Raw genomic sequence first — 17,864 nt, forward strand, 5'->3', positions numbered from 1 at the left:
GTCCCAAGAAACAAATAGATCTTCTGTTGAATCTGACAATTAATCTTGATGGTTGTACTGTCATCTCAAATAAATCTGTGAAGGACCACTGCTTTACTCTGGCCCTGATTTATCTTTCAACGAACATATCAAGACCGTTTCAAGGACAGTTTTTTTCCATCTATGTAACTTTGCAAAAATCTTAAACTTTCTGTCCAAAAATGATGCAGAAAAATGTATCCAGGCTTTTGTCACATCTAGGTTAGACTACTGCAATGCTCTACTTTCCGGCTAACCGGATAAATCACTAAATGAACTTCAGTTAGTGCTAAACATGACTGCTAGAATCTTGACTAGAACCAAAAAATGTGATCATATTACTCCAGTGCTAGCCTCTCTACACTGGCTTCCTGTTAAGGCTAGGGCTGATTATAAGATTTTACTGCTAACCTACAAAGCAGTACATGTGCTTGCTCCTGCATATCTTTCCGATTTGGTCCTGCCGTACATACCTGCATGTACGCGACGGTCACAAGACGCAGGTCTCCTTACTGTCCCTAGAATTTCTAAGCAAACAGCTAGAGGCAGGGCTTTCTCCTATAGAGTTCAATTTTTATGGAATGGTCTGCCTATCCATGTGAGAGATGCAGACTTGGTCTCGACCTTTAAGTCTTTATTTAAGACTCATCTCTTCAGTAGGTCCTATGATTGAGTGTTGTCTGGCCCAGGAGTGTGAAGTTGAACAGAAAGGCACTGGAGCAACGACCCGCAGTGCGTGTCTGCTGGCCGGTTCCCCTCTTTCCACTGGATTCTCTGCCTCAAACCCTATTACAGGGGCTGAGTCACTGGCTTACTGGTGCTCCTCCATGCTGTCCCTAGGAGGGGTGCGCCACTTGAGTGGGTTGAGACACTTACGTGATCTTCCCGTCCGGGTTGTACAGCACTTTGTGACATCAGCTGATGTAAGAAGGGCTTTATGCTTTATGAATACATTTTATTGATTGATTGATTGATGACTGCTTTTTCTTCACTCTTCGGTCCAACTCATCCCAAACCATCTCAATTGGGTTGAGGTTGGGTGATTGTAATTGCCAGGTCATCTGATGCAGCACTCCATCACTCTCCTTCTTGGCAAAATAACCCTTACACATCCTGGAAGCATGTTGGGTCATTGTCCTGTTGAAAAACAAATAATAGTCCCACTAAGCGGAAACCAGATGTTTTTTGCGACTGCACTTTATGGATTGACTGAACTTCATGTCTTTCTCTTTGCTTATTTGAGCTGTTCTTGCCATATGGTCTTGGTCTTTTACCAAATAGGGCTATCTTATGTATACCACCCCTACCTTGTCACAACACAACTGATTGGCTAAAACAAATTAAGAAGGAACGAAATTCCACAAATTAACTTTTAACAAGGCACACCTGTTAATTGAAATGCAGTCCAGCGGACTACCTCATGAAGCTGGTTGAGAGAATGCTAAGAGTGTGCAAAGCTGTCATCAAGGCAAAGGGTGGCTACTTTGAAGAATATCTAATAGCATCAATATCAAAGTCAAAAAAGGTCATGCAAAAAGGGTCAAAGCAGATAGTCCGGGTAGCTATTTGGTTAACTATTTAACTAACTATTTAGCAGTCTTATGGCTAGGGGGTAGAAGCTGTTCAGGGTCTTGTTGGTTCCAGACTTGATGCATCGTTACCGCTTGTCATGCCGTAGCAGAAAAAAACAGTCTATGAGACTTGGGTGGTTGGAGTCTTTGCCAATATTTATGACCTTTCTCTGACACCACCTGGTATAGATGTCCTGGATGGCAGGGAGCTCAGCCCCAATGATGTACTGGGCTGTTCTCACTACACTCTGTAGCACCTTGCGGTCTGATGCCAAGCAGTTGCCATACCAAGCGGTGATGCAGCTAGTCAAGATGCTCTCAATGGTACAGCTGTATAACTTTTTCAAGATCTGATGGCCCATGCCAAATCTTTTCAGCCTCCTGAGGGGGATGAGGAGCTGTCATGTCCTCTTCATGACTGTGTTGGTGTGTGTGGACCATGATATATCCTTAGTGTTGTGGAACCCGAGAAAGCTCTCAAACTTAAGGATGGGGGGGTGGCCCATCAAGAAGTCCAGGATCCAGTTGCAGAGGGAGGTGTTCAGTCCAAGGGTCCTTAGATTAGTGATGAGCTTGGAGGACTCATTGACCACGTTGAGCTGTGGTCAATGAACAGCATTCTCACACAGGTCTTCCTCTTGTTCAGTTCTGAGAGGACAATAGGAAGTGCAATAGAGATTGTCATCTGTGGATCTGTTCGCGTGATATGCGAATTGGTGTGGGTCTAGGGTGTCTGGGATGATGGTGTTGATGTGAACCCTAACCAGCATTTCATGTTTTGTGCTACGAGGCAATAGTAATTTAGACAGGTTACCTGGCGTTCTTGTCACAGGGACTATGGTAGTTTGCTTGAAACATGAAGGTATTACAGACTGGATCAGGGAGAGGTTGAAAATTTCAGTCAAGACACTTGGTAGCTGATCAGCAAATGCTCCTAGTACGCGTCCTGGTAATCCGTCTGTGTCCTGGTAGTCCTGGTCTTACTCACATCGACTGTCCGGAACAGCTGGTGCTTTCATGCATGGTTCAGTGTTGCTTGCATAGTGTTGAGAGCATAGAGGGCATTTAGCTCGTCTGGTAGGCTCGTGTCATTGGGCATCTCGCGGCTGGGTTTCCCTTTTAAATACAGGATAGTTTGCAAGCCCTGCCAAATCTGATGAGCATCAGAGCTGCCATAGTTGGATTCGATCTTAATCTTTAGTACATGGACCATTTGTTCTGCGTTGTCATATGTTCTGCAACTTTACTAATATAATTAATATTTTGATATACTGTAACTATTTTCCATTCATAAGTATAGTGGTACTAGTCCATTGTGTATGCTAATCCAGACCCACTCCACAAGAGACACAAACCCATTCCACGACAGAAGAATGGACATGCTACATTGGCCTGTCCCTTCATTAAATTTTTTCACGCTCCATCAAGCTAATCGACCTTTAGGGGTTGGGAAGCCTCAGCTAGGCTATACATGAAATATAGGCTGTCGCATATTGCTGTGACATTTGATAGCTTTCCTTACAGTGAATACCGCCTGTTGTATTTTCTCCCCTCAAGATTAGCAGTTTCAATGATGTGTAGTAATATCCATACAGGCATTCGCCCTTACCTTACCCTGCCTTCCTGATAACCTCACACACATCAGTCTAAATGTACCTTACAGTTAGACTTCCATCACAGTTGCCACAGACTTCTACATAACACTGCTTCTACAGTACCTGGAGTAAATGTATCTACTGTAAAATTTACAACAAAAGAGTTCAGAAGTCAAAAACAAAGGAACAATGACATACAAGGGTTGTCATATCTGTCTTGATTTTAGCTGTAAATTTGACAGCAAGTCAGTTCTGCCATGGGGGACACTCTAGCTCTTTAAGGTAGTCAAGACCTTTCTCAGTTTGAGATTAGATCGACAACATCACTCCCCAAATGTTTGTTTTAGACATAATAGCTTTGCACTTTCTGGCAATCCCTTAGTAGCAACACATGCAGGGCTATGTTTGTGACTGTTACATATCTTAGTCATTCAGCAGACACTCTTATGCAGAGCGACTTACAGTAGTGAGTGCATACTTTCCCCCCCCATTGGAATCAAACCTACAACCCTGGCATTGCAAGCACATTGCTTTACAAACTAAGCCACACGAGACCTGTAATCTGCTGTCACCTAGCAGCACATTGATCCCAGCATTCATATTCAATATTCTACGTGGTTGTAAGGAGATAATGAAAGAGCGGAGCCAGCAGGTTTGCCAGCACATTTTCATAAGCTGCTCGTGTGTGAATACATTCATTTTTGTTTTGACCTTTCATACATACCCTAAAATAAGCCTCGGCAAATGTGTTTCTGTTTGCTCCGTCGTATGAATGATGAGGGAAGGAGGCCAGTATTGTCAACTGTAGACTACATTGGATGTATTGGCACTGGCATATGGAGAATGCAAATGTAGCCTAGCCTTAAACAGTAGCCTATGTAGTGTGTATCAGTAGCTACGTTTCCATCCAATAGGCAACAGATTTTCATATGAATATTCCAGTATTCGCATTTTCCCACCACAGATGTTATTGCGGATAAAAGGCAGTGTGTGATGAAGTTGTGCACATAAGGTTAAGGGTTTTCATCGCATTTAACTCTACTGATGGTTTTGTCACTAAAAATGTTTGTGTTATACAGTGAATGTGCCCACACTGATCTTGACATGTACGTTCCAGCCTACAGCTTGCAGATACAGTGTGGGTATAGTTTACAATGATGAGATTATTATGAACAAAAAGAGCAAGATTATTTCGGTTTGTCAAACGGAAGCTAAGCATGTCACCAGAATAAGACCCTCAATACTTATTGGAAAGGAGCATCAAGCTCATCACTGTGCACTTTTACCACCCTGTGATGTTCATCATAACTTATTTCATCTGTAGCCTAATAAACTGCATGCTTTCCCGAGTCGTAGTGGGAGGGCCACACAACATATAATCACGGCCAGACAACATATAATCACGTGACTCCAAGTTTACTTCGATATGAGGGTTATTGTATCAATATTTGCGCATAAAGATGTTTCCTCTGTCATTGCTCGCATAATTAATGTTTACAGACACAAAGATCCCACCTTTTGATTTGGAAAGTTTACCGACAAATTAGCTGTATCCATCAGGCCTGTCATGACATTTTTCATCCGACATGTACTTTACTCGCGTAGAAAGGTTGGATTTCATCACCTTCCAGTGTAGGATTATCTATGATATGTGTAGTGTCTAACGGAATGCATATTTCATTAACTGCATTATTAACCATTTATAGGACACTATACGGGGAACATAAGGGGGAAAGGAGAATGTTCATGTTCACAATCCACTATCTGAGGAGCCATTTTTGAAGACTTCTAGAAATCAAGGGAAGAGACAGTCAGGTGTAAGAGAATATAGCCAAAGACACATGCTCACATATGCACTCTGAACAATATGGAATAATGCAGATATACATTTGAAACATATGTATTTCGTAGCTAAACATGTTCTGTGCATAAACAGCCAACAGTATACAGCCTGTATACAGTACGCACACCTCCATTCTCTTCTGTCTGAAAGCTGCAGAGCTCAGCATCACTCCCTGGTACTGTATGCTAAAACAGAGATGTGTTAGTAGTTTCAAGTCCAAAGTACAGCCTGCCACTCTTCACATGCTGAGACCCCTTCTCAAGCATGGATCCTAGGGGAACGACCACCACAAAGGCTGCCTGCCTGGCTGTCTCTAACCCAGTGGTTCCTAAACTGTGGGGAGCGCCTGCAGGGAGGATGCTGGGGGTGTAACACAAGCATACTCTTATAAACACACACACACACACACACGCCAAATTAGTTTATATAACGGCTTCATAATGACATTCCCCCTTGTTCTACAATCCCATTATGGTTTTGCTATGCAGCTCTTGTTCCAATAGTGAAGTGTTGGCTCAGGGGTCACTTTTAAAAATGGTTTCATGTCTGAATAAGAGGACAGCAACAATAACCCTCGTTCACTTTGTATTCTATTATTTTGTTTTCTAAGCAAAGCATTCATCCAATTCAGTTTCAGCAAAAATAACAAGTGCGAGACACAGCATCAATCAGTGGTGATACTGATATAGCTAATAGAAATACTGCTTAGCATAATGCATAAACATTCATCATTCTTCGCTGTATTGTCTGAGCCTCTGTGCTAATCATGAATATGCAAAAAGCCTCGTCACAACACTGTTTCGCACTAACCAGGTTTCCATCCCACCTTTTTTATGCGAGTAAAGTACATGTTGGATAAAAAATGTCACGACAGGTTTGATGTAAGCAGCAAATTTTATCGGTAAACTTTCCAAATGACGACAAAAGAAAATACGCTACACAAAGGTGGGATCTTTTTTTGTGTCTGTAAAATGTATTATGCGAGAAATGGCAGTGGAAACACCTTCATGGTCAAATAATAGAGAAAATAAGGAAAAAGGATTTGTTGTGTGGTCCTCCCACTACGACTTGGGGAAGCATGCAGTTTATTAAGGCTACACATTAAAAAAAGTTACGATGAACTTCACAGGGTGGCGAAAGTGCACTGTGATGAGTTTGATGCTCCTTTTCAAGAAATATCAAGGGTCTTATTCTGGTGACATGATGGTCGATGCTTGGCTGCCGTTTGACAAATACAATTGGACTATGGCATTGTCGAATACTCTTTTCTGATTGGCTTGAAGGGCATTCTAGCGTGTGCATTATTTCCCTATAATGCCCGGTATATCAACACAGTAGAATAACAATGACTATAGTTCTATGTTTGAGCTTCTTTTGAAAGCAAAAGACGAATTGAAAACATTATTGACCATGTTGAATTCGATTTTCATAAAAGCAAGCTAGGACTGATGGTTTGGTTAGCTAAACTAGCAAGTCTGTTTTTTGGTTACCAAGGTAACTACTGAAGCTTTCTAGTAAACTTGCTAGCTACTTCAGTGAATGTTGAACACATTTCTACTGGCAAATTAACACATTTCAAGTGGCAATTACGTTAAATTTTAGCCTTGGAATAAAAGGGATAATCAATTCGGGGCTCTATGCGAGATATTTTTATGTGCACTACCTCATCACACACAGCTTTTTATCCGCAACAAGTCAATTTGATGGAAACATATCTCTGGTGGGAAAATGCCCATGTTGTTATTATGAAGATTTTAGAATATGCGCATGAAAATCTGTCGCCAATTGGATGGAAACCTATAGTTCTTCAAAGAATCTGCATTACAGTAATATCAACTGTCTGATCCAGGGTCTGTTTAGGACTATAATTCAGGGTGCAACAATCAGTAAACTACACCATAAACAAATGCTAAATGTATATGTATTGTGATAGATGGCAGGGAGAGGTGAGGGGAGTGGTTATTGAGGGGAAAAATCTTGCAGGTCGCTGGCTCCACCCCCGAGCCTTATATGGACTTCCTGCCACAACGAGGCAAGGCTGTAACTCGTTAAGCCAGGGAGTGCTTGGGGACAAAGGACAGAGCAATGAACCAAGAGAGTGATGAAGAGTGAGAGAAGCAAGAGCAATATCTGTGTGATTACCCATTGTGACCTGGACTGTCGAACTCCCCGCCTTGTGTATAGGACCGGATTGGCTGAGAACCCGAGCGTGAGGTTTACCCCTGGAGAACGGTACGGACAACGAGAACAGCTTCGGGACTATGAAGTAATTGGTGAATTCCCCCTTCTTCCCCAGTGTACAAAAACCCCTAATTAACTTCCCATGTGCATTCTAGTTGTGCTACTGGTGCAAGTTTTATTACTGAACGTGGTGACGTGGAAACCCCACACCCTTGAACCTGCTACATATGGTGGAGAATGCAGTCAAAACAAACCAAGCTCAATTACTAAAGAAACACAGAGCACAATGGAAGCATTGGTGAGACAGCTGGGGGAGGCAAACAAAGCACAGCAGGCTATGCAGCGGGAGCTGCTGGAATAACAGCGTCAGCAGACCACTCTCATGCGAGCTGAACTCAAACAGCTGACAGCCGCCCAGGCCGGCATAGCGACAGGCGCAACAGTCTCTCGTCTCAAACCCAGTAGGTTTCTACTGAAGCTGACAGAGGCTGACGACATCGAGGCTTACCTACAAGCCTTTGAGAGGGCAGCGGCTAGGGAGAAATGGCCCCATGAGCAATGGGCCAGCCTACTAACACCCTTCCTATCAGGCACGGCACAGAAGACCTATCAGGATCTGATGGTTGACCAGGTGACACATTACGAGGTGCTGAAAAAGGAAATCATGCGCCGTTTGGCCAAGCAGCAGGAGGACAACTACCTACAGAAGGGACTGCTGCAGAAGTTGCAGGCCACAGTCCTCCAGGAGAGGGAGGCCAAGGAGGCACTGAGAGGGGAGGTGTCCCTCCACCAGAGATCTGCAGAGCTCCAGCAGAGCCTAGGTTGCTATGAGGAAGGATTTAGCCAGGCAGTAGGAGGAGAAACAGGAGGGCCTTAGAGAGATGAAGGAGCAGCTTGTCAAGCAGCAGGAGGACAGCTCCCTACAGAAGGTCTTGCAGGAGGCCCAGGCTGCAGCCCTCCAGGAGGAGGCAGTAGACGCTCTGAGAGGGGAGGTGACCCTCAATCAGCAGAAAGCTGCAGAGCTACAGCAGAGCCTAGAGACTGCTCTGAGGGATTAGGAGGAGAAGAGCAGAGAGGAGGCCACTCTGAAAATGGAGACCCTCCAAGCAGCAAAAGACCTGCAGCTTAGCACTCGGACAGAGAAGGCCACCCCCTTACAGGAGCAGCTAGCTAAGAGGGAGCAGGAGATCTCCCTTCAGAAGGAGGCGCTGCAGGAGGCCCAATGGGAGAAAGAGTCAGTGGAGGCGATTCGGGACTGGCCCGCCCCCTCACCAAGAAGCAGATCAGGTGCAGCCCATGGAAATGCCGATGCCCTCTCCAGGAGAGGTGCTCTAGGGAGCTGGACCGCCCCTCCCTCCTGGACAGAGCTGGGTGTGTGTATGGCAGACAGCAGGGAGAGGTTAGGGGATTGGTAATTGAGGGGAAATATCTTGCAGTTCGCTGGCTCCACCCCTGAGCCTTACATGGATTTCCTTCCCCTGGCTAGGCTCAAATAATCAACATAACTTGCAATACACATGCTGTATAGTAGTCATTTTTTTAGCATGGGTTTCCATGCAATCTCCTTTATCCAATTCAAATTATTTTGAGTATACTTTAAATGCCCTGATGTGTTTCGGCTTTGACAACAGCTGATCAATTAGATATGGGGATGTGCAAGGAATAGCGGAATAGAAAGCAATTGCGGCATGACGCATGCGAAAATACAATGTTATATAGTATTTACATTTTCAAAAAAATAAGTATGGGTTAAATGCCAGGATGTTATACTCATTTTGGCTATTCCTCGAGTAGATTGGAAGGGGTGGGCTGTGAGTGATAGGACCTAGTTCTCTTCAGGTAGCCAAACAATAAAATGTGGCTACTGAACTGGGAAGATGCCTAAAAGCCAAGCTTCTGCGTTCATCCACCTCTGGCCTGCTCGCCTCCCTACCACTGAGGAAGTACAGTTCCCGCTCAGCCCAGTCAAAACTGTTCGCTGCTCTGGCCCCCCAATGGTGGAACAAACTCCCTCACGACGCCAGGACAGCGGAGTCAATCACCACCTTCCGGAGACACCTGAAACCCCACCTCTTCAAGGAATACCTAGGATAGGATAAGTAATCCTTCTCACCCCCCCTTAAATGATTTAGATGCACTATTGTAAAGTGGCTGTTCCACTGGATGTCAGAAGGTGAATTCACCAATTTGTAAGTCGCTCTGGATAAGAGCGTCTGCTAAATGACTTAAATGTAAATGTAATGTAATGGTATTCAAAAGTAGGCTCAATAGTTTTTATTCTACATAGCAGCAGAAGTTTAAAAAAAAAATATATATTTTTTTCCTTCTCATTGACAAGTATTTATTGTTCTCTTGCCCTTTGTCAGAGCTTTTAAACTAAATACTAAACCATCTTTTGATTTCTAATTGTGTCGGCGCCGGGGACTCGAAATGTGGCTGCTTTATTGATGTCATGCTAATCAGGCTTTTTGATTTGAACACATGGATTATTTTACTTTTGTCAGCTAGGATACCAGGATATCAGTGCTTTGGTGTATTATGTTGCTGTCCAGCGTTTCTGATTTGTAGCCTTTTGATTTGAACATTTGAACACTTCTGGCTATTTGACTTCATTTATACATATTACAGAACTTTGGTTTCACTAAATATGTTGAAATGAAACTAAATAATCGGTTTCTTTCTTTAGTTCTTTTGTAATAGGATAGGTAGATTACATGGCCTACAGTACAGGTAGAATGTGGTAGTCTGGCTATAAACAGCCTATAACTCAATTCCTATTCAATTCAGAGTTGAGAGAAATCCATCGGCTGGTTAATGCGATGTTTGTCTGTTGAATTCGGAAATGTCCACCTGCACTCGGCCCGCCCCACCTACTCAGCCAGTCAAGAGTTGAGCTGCTACTGCGTTGTGGCCGTAGCATTTGCATACTTTTTACTAAACGGTTCGTGCTAAATAATATGTGACGATGAGTACGCAGTTTAAGTTTGTATGGGTATTTGGACACGGCCAGTCTTTATCTGAGAGTAATGGCTTGGGAGCTACAGAGACTTCAAATATTTTACTGCAGATATCGTTATGGAGTAATAAGGCATCGTGAACTGTACAATTGGGTGATCCTTGACTGGCTGTTTCAGTAGCTCATTTCATTCTCTCTCGTAATACTGTAAGTACCATACAATAACCAGGTCAATTATTCTCCCAGGTCTTTTTTAAACCTTTATTTAACTAGTCAGTTAACAAATTCTTAGTTTCAATGACAGCCTAGGAACAGCCAGTCAACTGCCTTGTTCAGGGGCAGAACAACAGATTTTCACCTTGTCAGCTCCGGGGATTCGATCCCCTTTCGGTTACTGGTCCAACGCTCTAACCACTAGGCTACCTGCCGTCTGACGCAGGCATGGCCCTGATGCCTGATCCCTGGCACGAGCCTGGGGCCCACGAAGGTTAAGGCTTATAAAGCACTAGTGACGGGGGAGATGGTCATGCTAGGAAACAGATGTTGCCTTTTGGAACGGTAAGACCATCGTTGTGTATTATGCCCGCGTAGAGGAATTTGATTAAATCAACCTCAATACAGACTAGATTTAGTATAAAACAGATAAAACACAAACATATATCGTTGCCAGGGGTGAAAGTAAGCCAGTACGGTCTGGTACAGCATCCTGGAAAAATAAATAGTGGCGTTACATTGTACGGCAAAACGCGAGCCTATCACAATATTTAACACAAAATGCTAAGAAAACCTTTGGCTAGTACACCATTGTTTAACTTTACTGCATGTCAGCCGCATAAAAAAATTTGCGAAATGACTTGAAACTGGATGGTATACGTACGCTCCAAATTGCAGTGTGCTTCTATGAGAACAATTACATTTTGCAAAGGTGGAGATTAGTGGCCGATACCGAGATGCGTGCGGACAGCAGTGGACTCATCAATTCATGCTACAAGTATCATTACAATACACTTTTAGGTGTTTTGTAACAGACGTCTCTTTCCGTTCATCAAATTGTGGGTGCACAGTACACTGTTTGGATGCTGGAATTATTTGCTGAGCGGACGAACGTGCGCAGGTAACCTACAGGAGCGCTTTAAAAAAAAAGATTGACAATCAGATGAAAACATCACGACTGGTTTTGTTTATGCCACATTAAAAGACAACACATGTCAGAAGTCATATGACAAATCTTTACTAGGTCTACAAGGCACACAGAGATCATATGAAATGAATAGGGATTCTAGATGTAATTCGATGATTACATCTACACTCTATTGTTTTTATCTATGCGACACATAGGGAGTCCCATACCGGTAAGAAATTAAATATACTTTCACCCCTGAATGTTAGTGATGGGGGGGGGATCGATACAGTTAAATATCGGGATATTCTTTTTGATGATATATATTGCAATCTTATTTTCCCTGTAGTTGGCTGTACCTGCACCAAAACTCCAGTATTTTTCCTTTAAATATTTTTCTCCATTTTTAAATAAGGAGCCAATTTGTTTCCAGATCTTTTATTTCCTTGACTGATCCAAACTCATTTTCTCATGGCTCTCTCTTGTCCCTCTGCAGCAGACACATGGTGAGTAATTTGTTTGGAACATCAAATTGCAATAAAATCCCAGTATTGAATCACAATACATATAGAACCGTAGGAATCGCAATAAATATCTGAAGTATCGTGATAATATCATATCGTGAGGTCCAGTTCCCAGCCAATACTGATCGTTACCATCAGCACCTAGGACAACAGATTCCACAACAGAACTGCAAGGGAATGGGAAAACTACATGAAATCACTGGTGAGAACAGCTGAGATAGCTGGGCTCTTCTTACCTGTTTGATCTGGCTGTTGACTGAAGAGGAAGGACGTAGGTCCCCTGTGTTCCAGCTTCTGACTTTATTGGTTATGAGTCGGACACATTTGTTCCTATTCTTCTTCTTCACGCTTCACTGCCTAATCTGACCATTCTGTTCTGTTGTTTGTTGCCTTGGATACCAAGTCCTACATAAGCGTCATTGGTACAGTGCTGCGCATTCCCCATCCACACGGTGTTGTACAGGAACAGAGCTAAATTTAGTGGCTGGCTAGGGTCATGCTCAACTCACTGTTTTTTTTTTGACGCAAAACAAACGGATGCTTCATCTTGCTTCAAAATATCAACATAGAAGATGCTTCATGGAATGATCTTAGTACCTTCAAATAGACTGTGTTTGTAATAAGAACAGTACCCGTTGGCCTACAACCCAGTATACGACCCATTATTTTCATCTGCATGCACATGAAGCATGACGTGACCACTTTCTTCACTCACTTCACACTTTTCTTGTTGACTGTTTTTTTTCTTCACATTACTGTAAACACGCAATAACCGCACAATATATACAACAAGGACAACAATTTGTTAGTGTGGTTTAACCTTATCAGACCAGGTTCTATGGAAGGCAAACTGATAGGTTTCTGTAATAATCTGTCACATCTCTCTGTAGTCATCCAATCAATGACTAGTTGAAGATTGACATACAGCATCTAGCAAAATTACATCATGGATCAAGCGGGGGTGAAATATTAATTAATGCTATAATTTAAAGATCTCCGTCAACTTGAGCTTTTTGTAGATGCAGTTATGTACTCGGATCTCTGCCACACTTTCAGTAGGTTGTGAGGATTTTCTTTGACCGCGGTGCTCACTCACATTTTTTTGCTTGTAAAAATGGGCTTTACACTTGTGTTCTTTGATTGGCGAATGACCTTTTTTCTCAAAATGGTATTTGAGTGCTCTCCGGCCTCTTCACTGTGTGAATGGGACTTCTATAAACTAATCCAATTGCCTTATGCGGATCCCTTGTTTCTCTGGATTTTCCCTCAGGTAAAGCAATGTACTGACATTTGAATGTACTGACATCTCCTCTAAGCAAATATTATTTTCACACACACACACACACACACACACACACACACACACACACACACACACACACACACACACACAACCCAAAAGATGCTTCCCAGAAGAAGTTGTTGTTACAAGCGTTTGGCTACATTACTTAAATAATACATTATGATTTCCATGGCTTTAGTAATTGTCACCCATGGGAATATGGTTCTTACTGACCTTTGCAGTGGTTTCATTATACTCAGTGGGGAGATGTGAATTTCCCTCGCAGCCATTCAGCAAATGGATTGCTTCATTTTCTCTGCTTGAGTCTATGCAGCGACATGCTGTATGTAGATGCTGCATTAGTAGACTGACTAAACCATACTTTCCCTCCCTCTCTTGGTTTTCCTCAGAGGACTGTCTATTTGTTAATTAAGCCATATTCCCACGGTGAAAGATGGAAAGTCTGAGGAGTGGAGGGGCGAAAGAGATTTCTACTTTGTAATTCACATTAGGCTACATCCTTGCTTCTCCCTTTGTTGTGGCTGGCAATGCTACATTCCTGGTCCGCAGCTCAAATTGACCGTAAATATCACAGTGGCCATTAGCCAGTAATCACAAACTATTTACATTGAACAAAAATATAAATACAACATGTAAAGTGTTGGTCCCATGTTTCATAAGCTGAAATAAAATATCCCATACGCACAGAAAGCTTATTCTCTTAAATGTTTTAACAAATTTGTTTACATCCCTGTTAGTGAGCATTTCTCCTGAGCCAGGATAATCCATCAACCTGACAGGTGTGGCCTATCAAGAAGCTGATTAAACAGCATGATCATTACACAGGTACACCTTGTGCTGGGGACAATAAAAAAGGTAACTTTAAAATGTGCAGTTTTGTCACACAACACAATGCCACAGATGTCTCAAGTTTTGAGGGAGCGTATAATTGGAATGCTGACTGCAGGAATGTCCACCAGAGTTGTTGTCAGATAAATGCATGTTAATTTCTCTACCATAAGCCGCCTCCAATGTTGTTATAGAGAATTCCTTTCAACCAGCCTCACAACCGCAGACCACGTGTAACCATGCCAGCCCAGGACGTCCATATCTGGATTCTTCACCTGCAGTGTCATCTGAGACCAGCCACTCGGACAGTTGATGAAACTGTGGTCTTGTACAACCAAAGAATTTCTGCACAAACTAGAAACCGTCTCAGGGAAGCTCATCAGCGTGCACGTCGTCCTCACCAGGGTCTTGACCTGACTGCAGTTTGGAGTCGTAACCGACTTCAATGGGCAAATTCTCACCTCACTGGCACACTGGAGAAGTGTGCTCTTCATGGATGAATCCCGGTTTCAACTCCTGTACCGGGCTGAAGCTATGGACAACAAACAGTGCAGTCACTGGGGGGGGTGACATCAATATGGCCAGCAGTTGTTATCGACACAAGACATTTCGGTAGAAGCGGACCATAGCAGGCAATTGGCACATCCATTTTCAATGTGAACTTTCTCCATGTCGACAAAAAAAAATCACTGGGCAAGTTAATGGAGACATAGTTAGTTTGATTTGCTGGGCTATTTCATTCACCTTTGACCCCATCGAGCAGTTTTTCTGCTGAAGTAATTATTCCCTTAATCTACCATCTCATGGGAGATGCAACAGAAAAAATACGTAGAAGTAGGCTAGATCTTAACGGGGATATACAAATCAGTTTATTTCTGGTAATACTTTCATAAATAAAAGCAATGGCTTATATGACTGTAAAGACATGTCCAGACTGTACATGTTTACTAATTCTTCTGTATTTTGTGATTTCTGTCCCTCTTGAAAATATCTGCATCCCCAAGAGCGCTTAACCTGAGGTAACGCATTCCTTAACTCTTCCTGATAAGACAGACCTATGTGGCTCCACCTCTCTCAGAACAAAGACTGTTGCCCATCGTATGTCACAAAGAAGGACGTGCCATCCCACATCCAGTCATTCGATAGTGTATATTTGAATGGGAGCCAACACAAAGGCCATTCGTCCAGTCGGTGTCCTCTGCTTCAGACAATATTTACACCCTTTGACAGCCATCAATTCAAGTAGAGCCAAGTAGAGAGGCAGGTGTCCTTGCAGGACCACCAACAGCATCATTCTAAATTACTTCTCTCCTTAATCCTAATTTAGGACATTGTGTTATCCCAAGATGATTTACAAACACAGGGCTCCACTCAGTTGAGCAGAGAGAGAATGTGTCATGTAAAATGTAGATGTTTTGAGGTTGAAAATATAACTGACATATGTAAAGAGAGTGAACAGCTGATGCGAGAGTCCATCCTTGGAACTTGCGAATCAAAGGCATACACACAACGCATACACTGCTTTCAACTGTGTAATTGCGGAGGTGGGGTTTCGACATCATTAAATAGAGCAGTGGTAATTCACACCTATGTCCTCTATAGGCTGCTACTGGAGATTTTGGTGGAACGTTAAACATTCTGAGATATAGCTTTTACATTTTTATTAAGAAAAAACAACAGCCTCTCTCCTCTCCTCTCGTGTCTGATACGTGACGCTTTCCAGACTTCAGTTAAAAATGTAATGTTTCATAATGTCGGTTGGATGCAAAATAAAAACACACCACGACCCCGACACAGGTGTCATGGAAACCAACGCAAAACATGCCACATAAACATGAAATATTCTCCACTGACAGGGCCAGAGAAAACAGTGTTATGAAGTCTGTAAACCTGGATTTAAAAAAATACCATTCCCCTACATGCCAGGGGTTTCTGCACTTCGGTCTTTGCATACAATCACAGCAATATTAGAAACTCTTTTAAACAGGGTTAGTGATAAGCAATGGTCCAATCCACGCCACAGTCAGCAAACAATCAGCAAACTCAGTGCTAGTTAGAAAGTGCGAGTGTTACTGCAAGAGAGGCTCTGCCAAGGCCATGAGCTGTCACAGCCTGTCAGGCATATCAGGGCCCATTATCAGCCCTAAAGAATGCAGGCCGTGCCCAACTTCACACAGAGGGAGCAGGGCATGATCGCTGGGCTAAGACCCAGACTAACATACATATTTTACTCGTGTAAATCTACCCTGAGACCCATATCACTTACCAGAATAATCATTATTTCTCCTGGGTCTGTGGGTGCTGCCTGATACCCAAACGTGAGGTATCGCTATAACAAACGCAATCTGACTCCTTTTAGACAGTAAAATCACTTGAGAGTGGAACAATGTAATGAGCTGCACCTTAAGTTAAGGTGAGAGGGTTGTAGTAGCTGCCATCCTACTCTGACTCGGGGAAGGAAAGCGTGCACAATGCAAATAACATGGTAACATGATAAACAATGTCATTTCTAATTGTCATACATTGTTAAGGGATTTAGCATCAGATGTATTTTTCAATTGTAAATCTGCAATCAAATCTTACGATATTTTAATGAAATTAAGTACATTTCCCACCAATTCCTGACTAATTTTAAAATTCTATTTTATTATATTATACAATGATTGGAAACATCTCAGACAATTTTGGGCAAAGCCATATGAAAAAAAGTTTGCCATCAGGTGTTTACAGTAAATGGAATTGTTACAATACTTTCTGAAATTCACAATTTTTGTAATGTAAAGCCAGTTAACCTTCGAGGGGGTACAACAGGCACACAGTTTCCGAAACCTGCAACGTGAAGAATGTCCATTAAGAAAGGTATTCACATATAGTCAGTGGTGTAAAGTACTTAATTAAAAATACTTCCAAGTACTACTTAAGTTGTTTTTTGTGGAAACTGTACTTTACTTTACTATTTATATTTTTGACAACTTTTACTTTTACTTCACTACATTCCTAAAGAAAATAATGTACATTTACTGGCTGACTTACACTTTTACTTGAGTCATTTTCTATTAATGTATCTTTACTTTTACTCAAGTATAACAATACATTACAGTACATTTTAAACCATTGCATTTAGTGATCTTATATATCTGTCTTATATATTTTCCAAAACAGAAGGCCCCCAGAAAATGTGTGGGATATCTTAGGTTACATCTCACGTTTTAATAAGTCCAATTTGCAAATTGCATGCTGCTCACTCACCTGAAATTAGCTCTGTAAAAATTGAGTCCGTTCTTTTTCCAGGTCTTTCTTTAGCCTATGCGTGCTTTGTCATCGAAAGAACGTGATAAGAGCTTGGTTTTCCTGGGTTGGTTAGCAGTGGAGATGTATTCCCTGTGAGATAAAAGAGATAGATCCTCGCTCATCTGCTCCGTCAAAGCTTCTTAAGGAGAGCAACACAGAGGAGGAATGATGCGCATCGATAGTAGGCTGCTGTAAATATCATCAACAACATCCAGGCAAGGGAGGTGTGGAGTGTGCGCATATGAGTGTGCAAATATATGGAGCGGATTTGAGTGGGTACGGCTAAAGTGTTTATCATAGTCCAAAATGTGTACCTGTATGCACAGCAGCGTGGTAGAAAATTGGACTGTTGGCTTTCAGACTTTTCACATTTTCTGTCAACACATTCAAATGTATCGAGGACGGGTAGCGGAACCGCGTTGGTTGAGCATTGTGGGGAGATGTGCGTTTGGGCTGTATGTCTGATGGTGGTCTCAGAGCCGCGTAGCTTTGTCACAATGGGACCCCTGACGATCACAACCGACTAGATGAAAGTCAAGGAGTGAAGTCGGGGGAGGTGGATCTGCAACAGCCAAAAGTCGGATACTAATGTGGTTTTCCAACAGCAAGGATCAGATCAACTTGGCGGTGTTGC

General features: G+C 42.5%; 1 protein-coding gene across 2 annotated transcripts in view; it reads right to left on the reverse strand.

Moving 5' to 3' along the window:
• LOC135541150 (caM kinase-like vesicle-associated protein) overlaps positions 1–17,434 on the reverse strand; it is a 40,097-nt gene extending 22,663 nt beyond the window's left edge. The window contains exon 1 of one of the 2 annotated variants that reach the window (XM_064967262.1): positions 17,189–17,434. The gene's annotated coding sequence lies outside the window, so the exon portion shown is untranslated. Of the gene's footprint in view, positions 1–12,044; positions 12,192–17,188 lie in introns of those variants that run through there. The other variant, XM_064967261.1, reaches the window with a different exon arrangement.
• Between the last annotated feature and the right edge of the window lie 430 nt (positions 17,435–17,864).

The sequence above is a fragment of the Oncorhynchus masou genome, chromosome 6, assembly GCF_036934945.1.
Source record: "Oncorhynchus masou masou isolate Uvic2021 chromosome 6, UVic_Omas_1.1, whole genome shotgun sequence".
In the NCBI taxonomy this organism is placed as follows: domain Eukaryota; kingdom Metazoa; phylum Chordata; class Actinopteri; order Salmoniformes; family Salmonidae; genus Oncorhynchus; species Oncorhynchus masou.